Source organism: Camellia sinensis, unplaced genomic scaffold (assembly GCF_055761805.1).
Source record: "Camellia sinensis isolate YWXY unplaced genomic scaffold, ASM5576180v1 Unanchor2, whole genome shotgun sequence".
In the NCBI taxonomy this organism is placed as follows: domain Eukaryota; kingdom Viridiplantae; phylum Streptophyta; class Magnoliopsida; order Ericales; family Theaceae; genus Camellia; species Camellia sinensis.
In genome coordinates this window covers 13,067,983-13,085,521 of record NW_028129079.1, presented here as the reverse complement: position 1 = coordinate 13,085,521, position 17,539 = coordinate 13,067,983, and positions in this window count along the sequence as shown.

Genomic DNA, 17,539 nt, shown 5'->3' with positions numbered 1-17,539 from the left:
CATGGGTTAATTAGAAAGCTTAAGGGACCTAGACATTGCACAGTTAAGGAAAAATAAAGAGAATGACTAGTTCGGATTCGTAGCCTTTTCAGCTCGAGTTATTAAGCCCGTAGGGGTGTCTCTACACCTAGTGCCCTAAAACCGTCTGGTTTGGGAGTCATTGGCCCAATGCTTGTTACATGGGCTGAATAGAAAGCTTAATGGATCAAGACATTGCACAGTCTTTCATATATAAAAAAAAAAAAAACAAATTTGAGAAGCTTGGTTGCAACAGTTTAGTTTTTCTGTATATGTTGAGTGTTATTATGAGTTACACTGGGCTATTATAGTAGACAATTAACTAATATGGTGATGGCACTTTACACCGAGGGTACTAATGATGTGTCTACTAGCATTCACAAGTACAGGGGACTCTACTTTTGTATTAACTGAATTGTGGTTTAAGCTCAATAAATTCCTTCATACTTGTCCACTATGCCTTTAATGAATCATCATGTTTTAATATCACACTGTAGTGACACATAAGTTGGTTGTTGTGTGGAGTAGTGTGGTTAATTGTTGTTGAGCAGATTTGAATATGTTGATGTTTGTGGGTATCATTTCTGAAAACCCTCACGAGACTATACTCGTCCACTTGGGGTAACCTTGTGGTTTAAAGGCTTGTTGCATATGCTAAATGCAATCGTGTTCCCTATGAAAGTGACTGAGAGTATTTTACTTTTCTTATTTCTTTTGTTTTGCTTGAGGACTAGCAAAAATGTAAGTTGGGGGGTGTGATGTAGGCTGAAAGGTACCACATTTAGGCCACTTAGGTTACATTTTTTGTCTTTTAATTTATTTATTTGGTGGAGATGATGTGTTTCGTGCACTTGTACAGATTTGACAGGAAATATGAAAATTCAATCAAAAGGGGGCGTGAAATTAGATTCTCCGAGCGAGACGTGAAAAATCCGAGTCCACCAGACCACTACACGTGCGGCCAAGTTCCACCGCACGTGCGGTCCACCATCGCACGAGCGGCCAACCTAGGGACGCGTGCACGGACTTTTTGGTCTATTTTGCTCTGAATAAAAGACAGAAAATCAGTCACAGTTAGGGTTTGAAAATTGAATACAGAATAGAGGGAGGCTAGGGTTCCAAAGGGGGAAACACTACCAAAGCTTGGAAAACACTTCCATGGGAGCTTCTTCTTCATCTTCTTCCTCTTTCTCCTCCTTCATGAGTGGCTAGTTGTCTTTTCTAGGGTTTTGATGAAACCCTAGCCATGTAATGGATTTTTTTCACGAGCTTTCATTGTAACTTGGTTTGAATGAATGTATGGATGTTTTAGAAGTTTATAAATAATTGTTTCGTTCTTCTCTTCAAGCATTTTACTCTCTGTGATTGTTTAATGTTTTCCATACATTAGTATTCTTTGTGTTTGTATTCAAAGTACGAGATGAGTTATGCTATGAGAGACGGGTCGTTTTGCTAACATAGTTTAGAGCAAACGACTCGTACTACTCGGGATGATTCGTGCTTGTACATTGAATGCAACAACCCTCTTGATCAATATTTCAAACTTGTAGTTATGAAATATTGGATAATTCAAACCGAATTGCGATTGATGGTTGATGTTAAGTCTCATTCATGTGGTTAGTGGTGAATTCTCTACCCTAGGATTTTTTTCCCGAAAATTAATATCTCAAACCCTAGATTCTGATTGTCAATATAATTCTTCAATTTTATTAAATTGCTATTTAGGTATAGAATCAATCTTATCGTTATAATTAAAATTAATTTACGAATTTTGTGATTGAATTAATATAGTTTCACAATAGTCCCTGTGGATCGATACCGGGACTTGCCATTATTCTAATTGAATTTGCTATAGTTTAGTATTTAATTTCGGTGTGTTCAACGACCCATCAACTTCCATTTTTAATTTTCTGCAACTTCCATTTTTATTTTTATTTAACTTACTTTTTCATTCAAGTTTCTTTTCTACTCAACTTCCTTTTTTATTTAATTTCCAAATAGATCGTTAATGTATAGTGGTTTCTGCATCGAACTTCCATTTTTAATTTTATACAACTTTCATTTTTATTTTTATTCAACTTCCATTTCTATTCAATTTACTTTTCTATTAAACTTCCTTTTTTATTTAATTTCCAAATAGATCGTTAAGGTATAGTAGTTTCTTGAATGAATTTCCATTTTTAATTTTCTGCAACTTCCATTTTTATATTTATTCAACTTCCATGTTTATTCAAGTTATTTTTCTATTCAACTTCCTTTTTTATTTAATTTTCAAATAGATCGTTAAGGTATAGTGGTTTCTTGAATGAACTTCCAATTTTAATTTTCTGCAACTTCCATTTTTATTTCTATCCAACTTCTTTTTTTATTCAAGTTTCTTTTCTATTCAACTTCCTTTTTTATTTAATTTCCAAATAGATTGTTCAGGTATAGTGGTTTCTGGATTGAACTTCCATTTTTAATTTTATGCAACTTTCACTTTTATTTTTATTCAACTTCCATTTTTATTCAATTTACTTTTCTATTAAACTTCTTTTTTTATTTAATTTCCAAATAGATCGTTAAGGTATAGTGGTTTCTTGAATGAACTTCCATTTTTAGTTTTATGCAACTTTCATTTTTATTTTTATTCAAGTTATTTTTCTATTCAACTTCCTTTTTTATTCAATTTCCAAATAGATCGTTAAGGTATAGTGGTTTCTGGATTGAACTTCCATTTTTAATTTTATGCAACTTTCGTTTTTATTTTTATTCGACTTCCATTTTTATTCAATTTACTTTTCCACTAAACTTCCTTTTTTATTTAATTTTCAAATTGATCGTTAAGGTATAGTGGTTTCTTCAATGAACTTCCATTTTTATTTTTATTCGACTTCCATTTTTATTCAAGTTATTTTTCTATTCAACTTCCTTTTTTATTTAATTTCCAAATAGATCGTTATGGTATAGTGGTTTCTTGAATCAACTTCCATTTTTAATTTTCTGCAACTTCCATTTTTATTTTTATTTAACTACCTTTTTCATTCAAGTTTCTTTTCTCCTCAACTTCCATTTTTATTTAATTTCCAAATATATCGTTAAGGTATAGGGGTTTCTGGATTGAACTTTCATTTTAATTTTATGCAACTTTCATTTTTATTTTTATACAATTTCCATTTTTATTCAATTTACTTTTCTATTAAACTTCCTTTTTTATTTAATTTCCAAATAGATCGTTAAGGTATAGTGGTTTCTTGAATGAACTTCCATTTTTAATTTTCTACAACTTCCATTTGTATTTTTATTCGACTTCCATTTTTATTCAAGTCATTTTTCTATTCAACTTCCTTTTTTATTAAATTTCCAAATAAATCATTAAGGTATAGTGGTTTCTTAAATGAACTTCCATTTTTAATTTTCTGCAACTTCCATTTTTATTCAAGTCATTTTTCTATTAAACTTCCTTTTTTATTAAATTTCCAAATAGATCGTTAAGGTATAGTGGTTTCTAGATTGAACACCCATTTTTAATTTTTTGCAATTTTCGTTTTTATTTTTATTCGAATTCCATTTTTATTCAATTTATTTTTCTATTAAACTTTCTTTTTTATTTAATTTCCAAATAGATCGTTAAGTTATAGTGGTTTCTTGAATGAATTTTCAATTTTAATTTTCTGCAACTTCCATTTTTATTTTTAAGTAACTTCCATTTTTATTCAAGTAACTTTTCTATTCAACTTCCTTTTTTATTTAATTTCCAAATAGATCGTTAACGTATAGTGGTTTCTGGATTGAACTTCCATTTTTAATTTTATGCAACTGTCGTTTTTATTTTTATTCGACTTCCATTTTTATTCAATTTACTTTTCTATTCAACATCCTTTTTTATTTAATTTCCAAATTGATCGTTAAGGTAAAGTGGTTTCTTGAATGAATTTCCATTTTTAATTTTCTGCAACTTCCATTTTTATTCAAGTCACTTTTCTATTCAACTTCCTTTTTTATTTAATTTCCAAATAGATCGTTAATGTATAGTGGTTTCTGGATTGAACTTCCATTTTTAATTTTATGCAAGTTTCATTTTTTTTTTATTCAACTTCCATTTTTATTCAATTTACTTTTCTATTAAACTTCCATTTTTATTTAATTTCCAAATAGATCGTTAAGGTTATAGCGATCCCGGGTTTACCCTTGTTGTACAGTGATCCGGACATGTGTCCGTGGATGTTGGTAGTTGTTTATTATCTTGTTTGCATCCTTTTTACTTTGTATATTGAGTATGGGATGTGTTGGGCAGGTTTGTTACAGGTTGGTTGTGTTTGGGAGCCTAGTGTTGCTGCCCAGATTTTTGGTCCTTCGCTCGAGCGAGGAGTCTGTCGCTCGAGCGAGAGTAGTGTTGCCCCGGTTCTGGACCTGAGAGTTGTAGTTTCTGGCTCGAGCGAGATTTTCGTGGCTCGAGCGGTCTGGGTTTTTCTTCGCTCGATCGAGAACTTCTTGGCTCGAGCGAGAGTTTTCTGTGTCTGGTCGCTCGAGCGACCAATCCTTCGCTCGAGCGAGCGTGTTTTATATCAGCGGACAGCAGCGTCTAAAACATCACTTTTTCAGTCCTTTTCTTTGATTAAACCCTAAATCCGACACCCTCTCTCTCTAAACTTGCACTCTCTCTAAGGTTTGATCTCCCTAAGGTGTAAATCTAGCCTAGGGCCTTTGTTAAAAAGATAGAGGGCGTTGAGAGCTTCGATTTAATCTGAAAAAGTTTGGACTTGGAGCAAGTTGATCTTGGAGTCTTCATCTCCTTTTTGGCTTAAACTTCAAGGTAGGGATAACCTACTCCTCTCTATGGGTTTTGTCTTTAAATTTTGGTATTTTGAGATGTTGGGCTTGGTTTGGTAATTTTGTGAAAGTTTGGGGCTTTTGTGCAATTATACAAAAGTTGGGGTTTTATTCATAATAAACCTAGATGCATGTTTAGCATGAAAAAAATGGAATGATTGCTGAATCATTGAAGAAAATGGGACCTAAGGGTTGAAATGGTAATTATGGAAAATGGCCTAATTACATTGTTTAATTAATTGGGATAATTAATTGGTGAGAAATGAGGAAATGAAATGTTGATTGAATATCCATTTGCGCATTTATTTTCTGTTTTAGAAATAACTGCTTGGGGCTATCGGTGGAGGATAGTCGTGATTGTTGTAGACAATGTATGTTGATTAGGCAAACTGAAACTAATCAATGGAATGTGTTATGGAACTTGACAGTTGCTAGAATACATTAATTGTTTGTATTGTGTGATTGTATATAGAACCAATGTGTTTATATACGTTATGTGTAGAGGAGGAGATAGGGGATGTACTCCGCGGTTTAGGGGAAGATAGGGGATGGACCTCTAAACCGGATAGGTATTTGGAGGAGATAGGGGATGTACTCCGTAGACAGAGCTCATATGCTTGTCTAGAGAAGTGAAGATAGAGCTCATATGCTTATCTTTGTGAAGTGAAGTGTGGATACAGCTTGTATGCTTATCTGTGGATATTGTTGGTATACATATCTGTTGTAGAGTGTGGATACAGCTTGTATGCTTATCTGTGGATATTGTTGATATACATATCTGTTGAGAATGTGGATATAGCTTTTATGCTTATCTGAATGTGAGATATAGTTTTTATACATATCTGTGGAAATGATGATAGAGCTAGCATGCTTATCTGTAGTTAAAGGGAAAATGAAAAGTAATTGGGACTTGTAAGTCGTTGACATAAATATGTAATTTATGTGATTGTATCAGTGTTGTCCAACTATCAATTGCTAATGTTTTAGTCATTGTCCATGGTTGGTTTAGTGTATTTCTACTGGGCTGTGGCTCACCCTATATGGGAATATCATTTTCAGGTGCAGGAAGCATGCCACCTCCAAGGACATAGCTGGGAGGCTAGTGGCGGGCATAGTTTTGTCGTTTTACTTTTGATGTATTACATGTAATTTCAAGCCAAGGGCTTAATGTGTAAACGAGTTAGAACTCTTCGTTGTAACCAAGTGTTAACTTGGAAAGCTGTAAGCCCGTAGGGCATTTTGTTATGAGGTTAACATGTAATACTTATGTAATGGAATTCTAATGAATGAAAGGAATGCGGTTAGTTTAAATGTAAATGCATGTCTTATCTGATGGGTTTATTGTTATTATTTTGAGGGCGTTACAACTTGGTATCAGAGCGTACCGGGTTCGAATACTTTGGGTACGTGGGAAGTGATTAGGATCACAATGGGTTTGTCTCGTTTGATAGAGACGTAGATGTAGTACCATATGCTATGTGTTTATTTGATAACATGCTTATGTGACTATGTGGGTATGGGATTTAATTTCTAGGATATTGATTGGATCCTTGAGTTTCTGGGAGTCTTGTTGGAAAAGCACTTGATCACTGCTGTTTCTAACCGGAACTCTAGTAACGTCTCGGGACTATCATTATCCGGAAATGAAATTCGTAAGTGCTTATGTGTTTATGTGCTTATGTGGAGTGAATTACAGTTGTCCATGCATTAGGACGTGAGTGTTTAGTTTCGGCACACTTATGAATGTGCTAACGTTCTGTGTTGCCTTTATTAGGATGTCAGGACGAGGAAGAGGTGCTAGGCGTGGTAGACCTGCGAGGCAGGAAGTACCGTTACAGGGCGAGATTCCGGTAGTGCAGGAGGGAGTTGGGCAGGCCAATGTGGCCGAGCCAGTGGGTCAGCAGGCTATGGGTGCCTTGGCCAGAGAGATAGCAGGAGCTTTAGGTATTCTTAGAGCTGGGAATCAGGCAGCTGAGACAGGGCCTTCTTTCTTGAAGAGGGAGTTCTTCCGGTGTAATCCGGACGAGTTTATCGGGGATCCTAAAGAGCCGCTTAAGGCAGATGAATGGCTCGAACAGACAATGAAGACGTTTGAGATGCTTGGCATCGAGGACGGAGCACTGAAAGTGACCTTGGCATCCTTTCAACTGAAGGGAGATGCGGGTCAATGGTGGAAGTACGAGAAAGCTCGTGTTGGTGGTACTTGGGAGGCGTTTGTGAATGCTTTTCAGGAGAGGTTTTTATCAGCAGCAGCTAGGGAGAAGCTGAGGGATCAGTTTAGCCGGCTTAATCAGCAGGGCTTGTCAGTGGCCGAGTTTGAGGCTACTTTTACCAGTCTGTCTAGGTTTGCACCTGAACTGGTGGCGTCTGAGGAACGCCGTTGCTATGAGTTTGAGCGGAAATTGAGGCGGGGCCTTAAGTTGAGAATTGGTGGGTCTTATATTCGAGAGTATAGACACCTAGTGGACGCTGCAGCTCATATGGAACTTATGATGCAGGAGGAGGATGAGGGTCAGAGAGGCTCCAAGAGGAGCCAGGATAGTCAGGGTGATGGTAGGAGACAGAAGGGTTATAACCCTCAGCAGTCTCAGGGTGCAGTCTCTAGATCGACCTTTCCAGTGCCGAGTGTAGGCTCGGGGAGAGGCAGTCAGGGGGAAATTCACTTGTTACAAGTGTGGCCAGCTGGGTCACAAGGTTTCTGTTTGCCCGCAGAAGGGTGGGGGTCAGAAAGCTGCTTCTTCTTCAGCTAGACCGCAGAGTCAGAGTTTGGGCAGGGGGCAGCTCTTGATTTGTTATCAGTGTGGACAATCTGGGCACATGAAGAGGTTTTGCCCACAGTTGAGTGCCACTTCGGGAGCGTCTGGTTCTAGGCAGACGCAGGGTTTTCAGCCAGCTCAGTCTGTGCAGGCCTCGAGGGCCAATCCGGGGGCTTCGTCATCCCAGTCTGTGCAGCAGTCTTTTGCTCCGAGAGGTGAGCAGGTAGACCAGGGGCCTACGGGGCGCGTGTATGCTGTTACCGCGCAGGATTTAGTACCAGCTCCATCAGTAGTGAGAGGTACTTTTCTGTTTTGCAACTCAGTTGCTAGTGTGTTGATAGACACGGGTGCATCTCATTCTTTTGTATCTGCTGCATTTGCATTTGTTTTGGAATTGGAGTTAGCACAGTTAGCATCTCCTATTTGTGTGGTATCGCCTTTGGGTGGTGAGTTGATCCTGAAACAGGGTGTTAGAGGATGTGATATAGAGGTCGCCGATTATAGGCTTCCTTTTCCGTTTGTTGTCATGCCCATGAAGGGTTTTGATGTTATTTTGGGTATGGACTGGTTATCGTCATACCGGGCTGTTATTGATTGCTACCGCCAGAGGGTTACATTGTGTACCTTGAGCGGGGAGTGGTTCCATTTCTTGGGAGACCGGGTTGGTAGTGTTTTGCCACCGGGGTATGATTCGCGAGGGCGAAGTGAGCTTAGTGGTCTACTTGCTAGCTTTGAGAGTAGTAAGTGTGATGAGACACTGATTGTGTTACCGAGGGTGGTTTGTGGGTATTCGGATGTCTTTCCCGAAGATCTTGTTAGTTTGCCACCTCACCGAGAGATAGAGTTCTCTATTGATTTAGTGCCTGGTACGGCGCCGATTTCTATGGCACCTTACCGTTTTGCTCTAGCAGAGTTGGTTGAGTTGAAAGTTCAGCTCCAGGAATTGCTAGATAAGGGCTTTGTTCGCCCTAGTGTTTCACCGTGGGGAGCACCGGCACTCTTTGTTAAAAAGAAAGATGGTGCCTTGAGATTGTGTATAGACTACCGGAAGTTGAATCGGGCTACGGTTAAAAATAAGTACCCTATGCCCCGTATAGATGATTTGTTTGACCAGTTGAAGGGTTCCCGTTGTTTCTCTAAGATAGACTTGAGATCGGGTTACCACCAGTTGAGGGTCAGGGAGGAAGATATTCCTAAAACGGCATTCCGTACGCGGTATGGCCATTATGAGTTTCTGGTGATGCCATTTGGGCTTACCAATGCACCGGCAGTCTTTATGGACTTGATGAACCGGATTTTCCGGGAGTTCTTAGACCGATTTGTGGTTGTTTTCGTGGATGACATCCTTATCTATTCGTCTTCTGAGGAGGAGCACTAGGCACACTTGAGAGTGGTGCTTGAGTTACTTAGAGCCCATAGGCTGTATGCCAAGTTTGGGAAGTGTGAGTTCTGGCTGAGGGAAGTCAAATTCTTAGGCCACGTGGTATCCGGGGAAGGGGTGTCTGTTGATACATCCAAGGTTGAGGCAGTGCAAGATTGGGCACAGCCTAAGAGTGTATTTGAGATCCGCAGTTTTCTGGGATTAGCTGGGTATTACCGTCGGTTTGTGAAAGATTTCTCCAGGTTAGCGTCACCGTTGACTAGACTGACTCAGAAGGGAGTCAAGTTTGTGTGGAGTGAGACTTGTGAAAAGTCGTTCCAAGAGCTGAAAGTTAGGTTGACCACCGCTCCGGTGTTGATTATTCCGGAGAGAGGGTTGGGTTATGCGGTTTATTGTGATGCTTCACGAGAGGGTTTGGGTTGTGTGTTGATGCAAGAGGGGAAAGTGGTAGCTTATGGCTCACGTCAGTTGAAAATACACGAGAAGAATTACCCCACACACGACCTAGAGTTAGCAGCTGTGATTTTTGCCTTGAAAATCTGGAGGCACTACCTTTATGGTGAGAGGTTCGAGGTATTCTCGGATCACAAGAGTTTGAAGTATCTGTTTACACAGAGAGACTTGAATCTGAGGCAGAGGAGATGGATGGAGTTCATCGAGGATTATGATTTTGAGTTACATTATCATCCGGGAAAGGCCAATGTTGTGGCCGATGCCCTTAGTAGGAAAACCATTAGTGATGTAGCTTGTATAGCCATCCGGGAATGGGTGATGTTCGGAGCACTTGGCGAGTTTGATTTGCTACTGGGCGAATCTGTTGAGGCTGCGGCTTTGTTTTCTGTCGTTGTGCAGCCTACACTTGTGATTAGAGTGTTAGAGGCACAGAGAGGTGACCTTGAGGTAGAATCCCTCCGAGAAAAGATCTCCAGTGGGAAAGTTGAGAAGGGTTTGACGGTGTATCCCGACCTGAGTGTGAGATACCGAGACCGTTTGTTTGTACCGGAGGCTTGCCGAGAGGAGGTACTCCGAGAGTTTCACCATTCGCGCCTTGCGGTGCATCCGGGTGGTACTAAGATGTATCAGGATTTGGGTCGCCAGTTTTGGTGGCGGGGTATGAAGAGAGATGTGGCTGTTTTCGTATCGAAGTGCCTGACTTGCCAGCAAGTGAAGGTCGAGCATCAGAGGCCAGCGGGTTTGTTGCAACCCTTGCCTATTGCCGAGTGGAAGTGGGAGCATGTCACTATGGACTTCGTTGTGGGTCTTCCGAGGACTCAGCGGGGTAGTGATGCTATTTGGGTGGTTGTAGACCGGTTGACTAAGTCGGCGCACTTTATTCCTATGCGCGTGAGAGATTCGGTAGATCATCTTGCCGACTTGTATATTCGGGACGTAGTGAGATTGCACGGGGTCCCAGTGACGATCGTCTCAGATAGAGATCCTCGTTTTACTGCTAGGTTGTGGCAGAGTTTGCAGAGTGCCTTGGGCACTAAGTTGACCTTTAGTACGGCTTATCATCCTCAGACTGACGGGCAGTCTGAGCGTACTATTCAGATCCTCGAGGATATGCTTCGGGGTTGTGTCCTGGACTTCAGCGGGACGTGGGAGAGGCACTTGCCATTGGTAGAGTTTGCCTACAACAACAGTTTCCAGTCTAGCATCGGTATGGCACCATTTGAGGCCTTGTATGGCCGACCGTGTAGGTCTCCAGTTTGTTGGGCCGAGGTGGGTGATGCACCTTTGTTGGGTCCGGAGTTGGTTAGGGAGACGACGGAGAAAGTTGAGCTTATCCGTAGGAGGCTTGTTACAGCCCAGAGTCGACAAAAGAGTTATGCCGACCGTAGGAGGAGGCCTTTGGCGTTTGAGGTAGGCGATCATGTCTTTCTGAAGATATCACCTAGACGAGGCCTGATGAGGTTTGGGAAGAGTGGGAAGTTATCCCCTCGGTTTATTGGTCCTTTTGAGATCCTTGAGAAGATAGGCGAGGTTGCTTATCGATTAGCCTTACCACCGCAGTTGTCCGGAGTGCATGACGTGTTTCATGTGAGTATGCTTCGGAAGTATGAGCCAGATCCATCACATGTGTTGGATTGGACTGATTTAGAGGTAGATGAGGATGCCTCGTATGAGGAGAGACCGGTTCGGGTCTTGGATAGGCGGGATCAGGTCCTGCGTGGCAAGACCATTCCTTTGGTGAAAGTCTTGTGGAAACATCACGGAGTGGAGGAAGCCACTTGGGAACGTGAGTTGGAAGTCCGAGAGAAATATCCGGACTTGTTTGTTGATATGTAATCTTGTATTTAAAACTTTACATTTTGTTGAACTTAAGAGCTTTTATATATGTCTTAAGTTGTGAAACATTGAAAATGTTTTGGTTATTGGAAGTATGTTTTGGAACTTGCCTCATATGGAAGTTGAATGTAACATTATATGTGTTAAGTATATTGTTGACATTGGAAAGTTAGTGCATAATGTTGGTGCATGTTAATAATACATATGTTGTTTACATATTGTGATATGTCTCTTGTTAAAGGGATGGGATGACCGGTAATGGGTCGAATTGTTGAATGTTCAAGTGTAACATTGTTTAAAAAAAAAAAAAAAAAAAACTTGTTTTTGAAAACTTGTACTTAATTTCGGGGACGAAATTCTTTAAGGGGGGAGGTTATAGCGATCCCGGGTTTACCCTTGTTGTACAGTGATCCGGACATGTGTCCGTGGATGTTGGTAGTTGTTTATTATCTTGTTTGCATCCTTTTTACTTTGTATATTGAGTATGGGATGTGTTGGGCAGGTTTGTTACAGGTTGGTTGTGTTTGGGAGCCTAGTGTTGCTGCCCAGATTTTTGGTCCTTCGCTCGAGCGAGGAGTCTGTCGCTCGAGCGAGAGTAGTGTTGCCCCGGTTCTGGACCTGAGAGTTGTAGTTTCTGGCTCGAGCGAGATTTTCGTGGCTCGAGCGGTCTGGGTTTTTCTTCGCTCGATCGAGAACTTCTTGGCTCGAGCGAGAGTTTTCTGTGTCTGGTCGCTCGAGCGACCAATCCTTCGCTCGAGCGAGCGTGTTTTATATCAGCGGACAGCAGCGTCTAAAACATCACTTTTTCAGTCCTTTTCTTTGATTAAACCCTAAATCCGACACCCTCTCTCTCTAAACTTGCACTCTCTCTAAGGTTTGATCTCCCTAAGGTGTAAATCTAGCCTAGGGCCTTTGTTAAAAAGATAGAGGGCGTTGAGAGCTTCGATTTAATCTGAAAAAGTTTGGACTTGGAGCAAGTTGATCTTGGAGTCTTCATCTCCTTTTTGGCTTAAACTTCAAGGTAGGGATAACCTACTCCTCTCTATGGGTTTTGTCTTTAAATTTTGGTATTTTGAGATGTTGGGCTTGGTTTGGTAATTTTGTGAAAGTTTGGGGCTTTTGTGCAATTATACAAAAGTTGGGGTTTTATTCATAATAAACCTAGATGCATGTTTAGCATGAAAAAAATGGAATGATTGCTGAATCATTGAAGAAAATGGGACCTAAGGGTTGAAATGGTAATTATGGAAAATGGCCTAATTACATTGTTTAATTAATTGGGATAATTAATTGGTGAGAAATGAGGAAATGAAATGTTGATTGAATATCCATTTGCGCATTTATTTTCTGTTTTAGAAATAACTGCTTGGGGCTATCGGTGGAGGATAGTCGTGATTGTTGTAGACAATGTATGTTGATTAGGCAAACTGAAACTAATCAATGGAATGTGTTATGGAACTTGACAGTTGCTAGAATACATTAATTGTTTGTATTGTGTGATTGTATATAGAACCAATGTGTTTATATACGTTATGTGTAGAGGAGGAGATATGGGATGTACTCCGCGGTTTAGGGGAAGATAGGGGATGGACCTCTAAACCGGATAGGTATTTGGAGGAGATAGGGGATGTACTCCGTAGACAGAGCTCATATGCTTGTCTAGAGAAGTGAAGATAGAGCTCATATGCTTATCTTTGTGAAGTGAAGTGTGGATACAGCTTGTATGCTTATCTGTGGATATTGTTGGTATACATATCTGTTGTAGAGTGTGGATACAGCTTGTATGCTTATCTGTGGATATTGTTGATATACATATCTGTTGAGAATGTGGATATAGCTTTTATGCTTATCTGAATGTGAGATATAGTTTTTATACATATCTGTGGAAATGATGATAGAGCTAGCATGCTTATCTGTTGTTAAAGGGAAAATGAAAAGTAATTGGGACTTGTAAGTCGTTGACATAAATATGTAATTTATGTGATTGTATCAGTGTTGTCCAACTATCAATTGCTAATGTTTTAGTCATTGTCCATGGTTGGTTTAGTGTATTTCTACTGGGCTGTGGCTCACCCTATATGGGAATATCATTTTCAGGTGCAGGAAGCATGCCACCTCCAAGGACATAGCTGGGAGGCTAGTGGCGGGCATAGTTTTGTCGTTTTACTTTTGATGTATTACATGTAATTTCAAGCCAAGGGCTTAATGTGTAAACGAGTTAGAACTCTTCGTTGTAACCAAGTGTTAACTTGGAAAGCTGTAAGCCCGTAGGGCATTTTGTTATGAGGTTAACATGTAATACTTATGTAATGGAATTCTAATGAATGAAAGGAATGCGGTTAGTTTAAATGTAAATGCATGTCTTATCTGATGGGTTTATTGTTATTATTTTGAGGGCGTTACAAAGGTATAGTGGTTTCTTGAACGAACTTCTTTTTTAATTTTCGGCAACTTCCATTTTTATTTTTATTCGACTTCCATTTTTATTCAAGTCATTTTTCTATTCAACTTCCTTTTTTATTTAATTTCCAAATAGATCGTTACGGTATAGTGGTTTCTTGAACGAACTTCCATTTTTAATTTTCTGCAACATCCATTTTTTTTTATTTAACTACCTTTTTTATTCAAGTTTCTTTTCTACCCAACTTCCTTTTTTATTTAATTTCCAAATAGATCTTAAGGTATAGTGGTTTCTGAATTGAACTTCCATTTTTTATTTTAGGCAACTTTCAATTTTATTTTTATTCATCTTCCATTTTTATTCAATTTACTTTTCTATTAAACTTTCTTTTTTTTTCTTATTTCCAAATAGATCTTTAAGATATAGTGGTTTCTTGAATGAAATTCCATTTTCAATTTTCTGCAACTTCCATTTTTATTTTTATTTGACTTCCATTTTTATTCAAGTTATTTTTCTATTCAACTTCCTTTCTTATTTAATTTCCAAATAGATCGTTAAGGTATAGTGGTTTCTTGAAAGAACTTCCATTTTTAATTTTCAACAACTTCTATTTTTATTTTTATTTAACATCCTTTTTTCTTCAGGTTTCTTTTCTACTCAACTCCCCTTTTTATTTAATTTCCAAATAGATCATTAAGGTATAGTAGTTTCTGGATTGAACTTCCATTGTTAATTTTATGCAAGTTTAATTTTTAATTTTATTCAACTTCCATTTTCATTCAATTTATTTTTCTATTAAACTTCCTTTTTTATTTAATTTCTAAATAAATCGTTAAGGTATAGTGGTTTCTTGAATGAACTTCCAATTTTAATTTTCTGCGACTTCCATTTTTATTTCTATTCTACTTCGTTTTTTTTTCAAGCTTCTTTTCTATTGAACTTCCTTTTTTATTTAATTTCCAAATAGATCGTTAAGGTATTGTTGTTTCTGGATTGAACTTACATTTTTAATTTTATGCAACTTTCATTTTTATTTTTATTCAACATCCATTTTTATTCAATTTACATTTCTATTAAAGTTCCTTTCTTATTTAATTTCCAAATAGATCGTTAAGGTATAGTGGTTTCTTTAATGAACTTCCATTTTTAATTTTATGCAACTTCCAGTTTTATTTTTATTCAACTTCCATTTTTATTCAAGTTATTTTTCTATTCAACTTTGTTTTTTTATTTAATTTCCTAATAGATTGTTAAGGTATAGTTGTTTCTTGAATGAACTTCCATTTTTAATTTTCTTTAACTTCCATTTTTATATTTATTTAACTTCCTTTTTCATTCAAGTTTCTTTTCTACTCAACTTCCTTTTTTAATTAATTTCCAAATAGATCGTTAAGGTATAGTGGTTTCTGGGTTGAACTTCGATTGTTAATTTTTTGCGAGTTTCATTTTTATTTTTATTCAACTTCCATTTTTATTCAATTTACTTTTTTATTAAACTTCCGTTTTTATTTAATTTCCAAATAGATCGTTAAGGTAGAGTGGTTTCTTGAATGAACTTCCAATTTTAATTTTCTGCAACTTCCATTTTTATTTCTATTCAAATTCTTTTTTTATTCAAGCTTCGTTTCTATTCACCTTCCTTTTTTATTAAATTTCCAAATAGATCGTTAAGGTATAGCGGTTTCTGGATTGAACTTACATTTTTAATTTTATGCAACTTTCATTTTTATTTTTTCTCAACTTTCATTTTCATTCAATTTACTTTTCTATTAAAGTTCCTTTTTTATTTAATTTTCAAATAGATCGTTAAGGTATAGTGGTTTCTTTAATGAACTTTCATTTTTAATTTTATAGAACTTCCATTTTTATTTTTATTCAACTTCCATTTTTATTCAAGTTATTTTTCTATCCAACTTCCTTTTTTATTTAATTTCCAAATAGATCGTGTAACGCCCTCAAAATAAACCCATAATAACCATAACATTAACATGCATTTATAAAAGAAAACGAATCATTTGAGTTATTCATCAGAGTATTCTTATTGAAAGACATCACGTGTAACATCCTGCAACATCAAAATAAATGCCCTAAGGGCTTACATCTTTCCAAGCTAACACTTGGACACAAAAGGATGAGTACTAACTCATTTACAAGTTAAGCCCTAGGCTTGAATGTTTACATGAAATCTCAAAAATAACAAAATAAAACATATAACTAAAGACAAGTCTTCAAAATCCCAAACATCAAATCCTTCCAGGCTAAGTCCGTGGAGGTAGCTTATCACCTGAACCTGAAAATGATGTTCCCATAAAGGGTGAGCCACAGCCCAGTAGAAAAATACTAAACCAAATATAAGCATTGAATAAAGCTATAGCATTCAATAGATGGTTAACCAAGATAATCAATTTTATCATTAAACAGTCTCATGACACTAATGTCTAAGACACATTTCACCTTCCATTATTATCAACATGGCTCAGAACCTGGCCAAACTTACAACAGTGAATTATATATCATATTTACATTACTTCCAATATCAACAAAACAAATGAGACTCATGCTCATATCAAAACACTTCATACTTCCCATTTGATACACATTTTAGTGCTGTATCAATAATCATGTAAAAACACTTCAATATAATAAGCACACATAAAAATGGTGCTAATGGAGTCCATCCCCTATCTCCTCCCAAACAATAATCCGGTTTAGAGGTCCATCCCCTATCTTCCCCTAAACCGTGGAGTACATCCCCTATCTCCTCCCAAACAATATGCATATGCAATGCTCAATCAATACATGTAATTTCTGTATTAATTCAATAGTCTAAATTTATGACTTAAACAAATTGATTAGTTTCAATTTTCCCTAATCCGCATGCAATGTCTACAACAAGCACGACTATCCTCCACCGATAGCCCAAAACAATTATTTCTAGACTTGAAAAATAAATACACTATCAATTCATTAGGCGAGTGATTTATATTATCCAACTACACCATTTAATCAATAAATTCCCCAATTTCATGGATTTAACCAAATTCCCCAATTTCATGGATTTAACCAAATTCCCCAATTACCTTAAATTAATTACTCAAATCAATTTAGCAATTCAACTAGGGTTTTCTTTTCCCAAGATTTTCAAAGTGTCCCCAACCTATCAAAATACCAAACTTAGAACAAAGCATATAAAATGGAGTAGGAAAATCCCTACCTCGAAGAAAATAACCCGTATGGAGAAGATGGAGATGAAGACCAAAGACCAACGTGCTCCAAATCCCAAGTTTCTCAGATTAAAACGAAGCCCTCAACTCACTCTAACTTTTTAATAAAGGATCTAAGGTAGAAACTCACTCTAAGTAGATCAATCGAAAGAGAGAAGGTGTGTAGAGGGAGAGAGAGAGATAAAAAAAACACTCCAGGGGCGGTTTTTAAAAAGTTATGAAGGAAAAGTAGGTCAAAAAGTGATCCAAAAAGTGAAATCACGGACTGATATAATCGACTCTACGCTCGAGCGTAGAAAGCCCCGCTCGAGCGTAAGACACAGAATCATGCCCAAGCGTGAAGAAAGCCGCTCGAGCGTCGATTGCACCCTTCCAGAAGTTTTGCAGGCGCTGCACCCGCTCGAGCGTCAAACTCCCCGCTCGAGCGGAGGAGCAAAAACAAGGGATCACGCTCGAGCGTAAAAACTACCGCTCGAGCGGAAGAACTGCAGAGCAAAATACTGGGAGATGGAAAATCCCGCTCGAGCGTCAAAATTCCCGCTCGAGCGGAGAAGCAACAACGAAGGGACCGCTCGAGCGTTAAAACTTCCGCTCGAGCGTGAAGGCCAAAATCTGGGCATCACCTATCGGCATCTAAAATCAACCAACCTGTACCAGA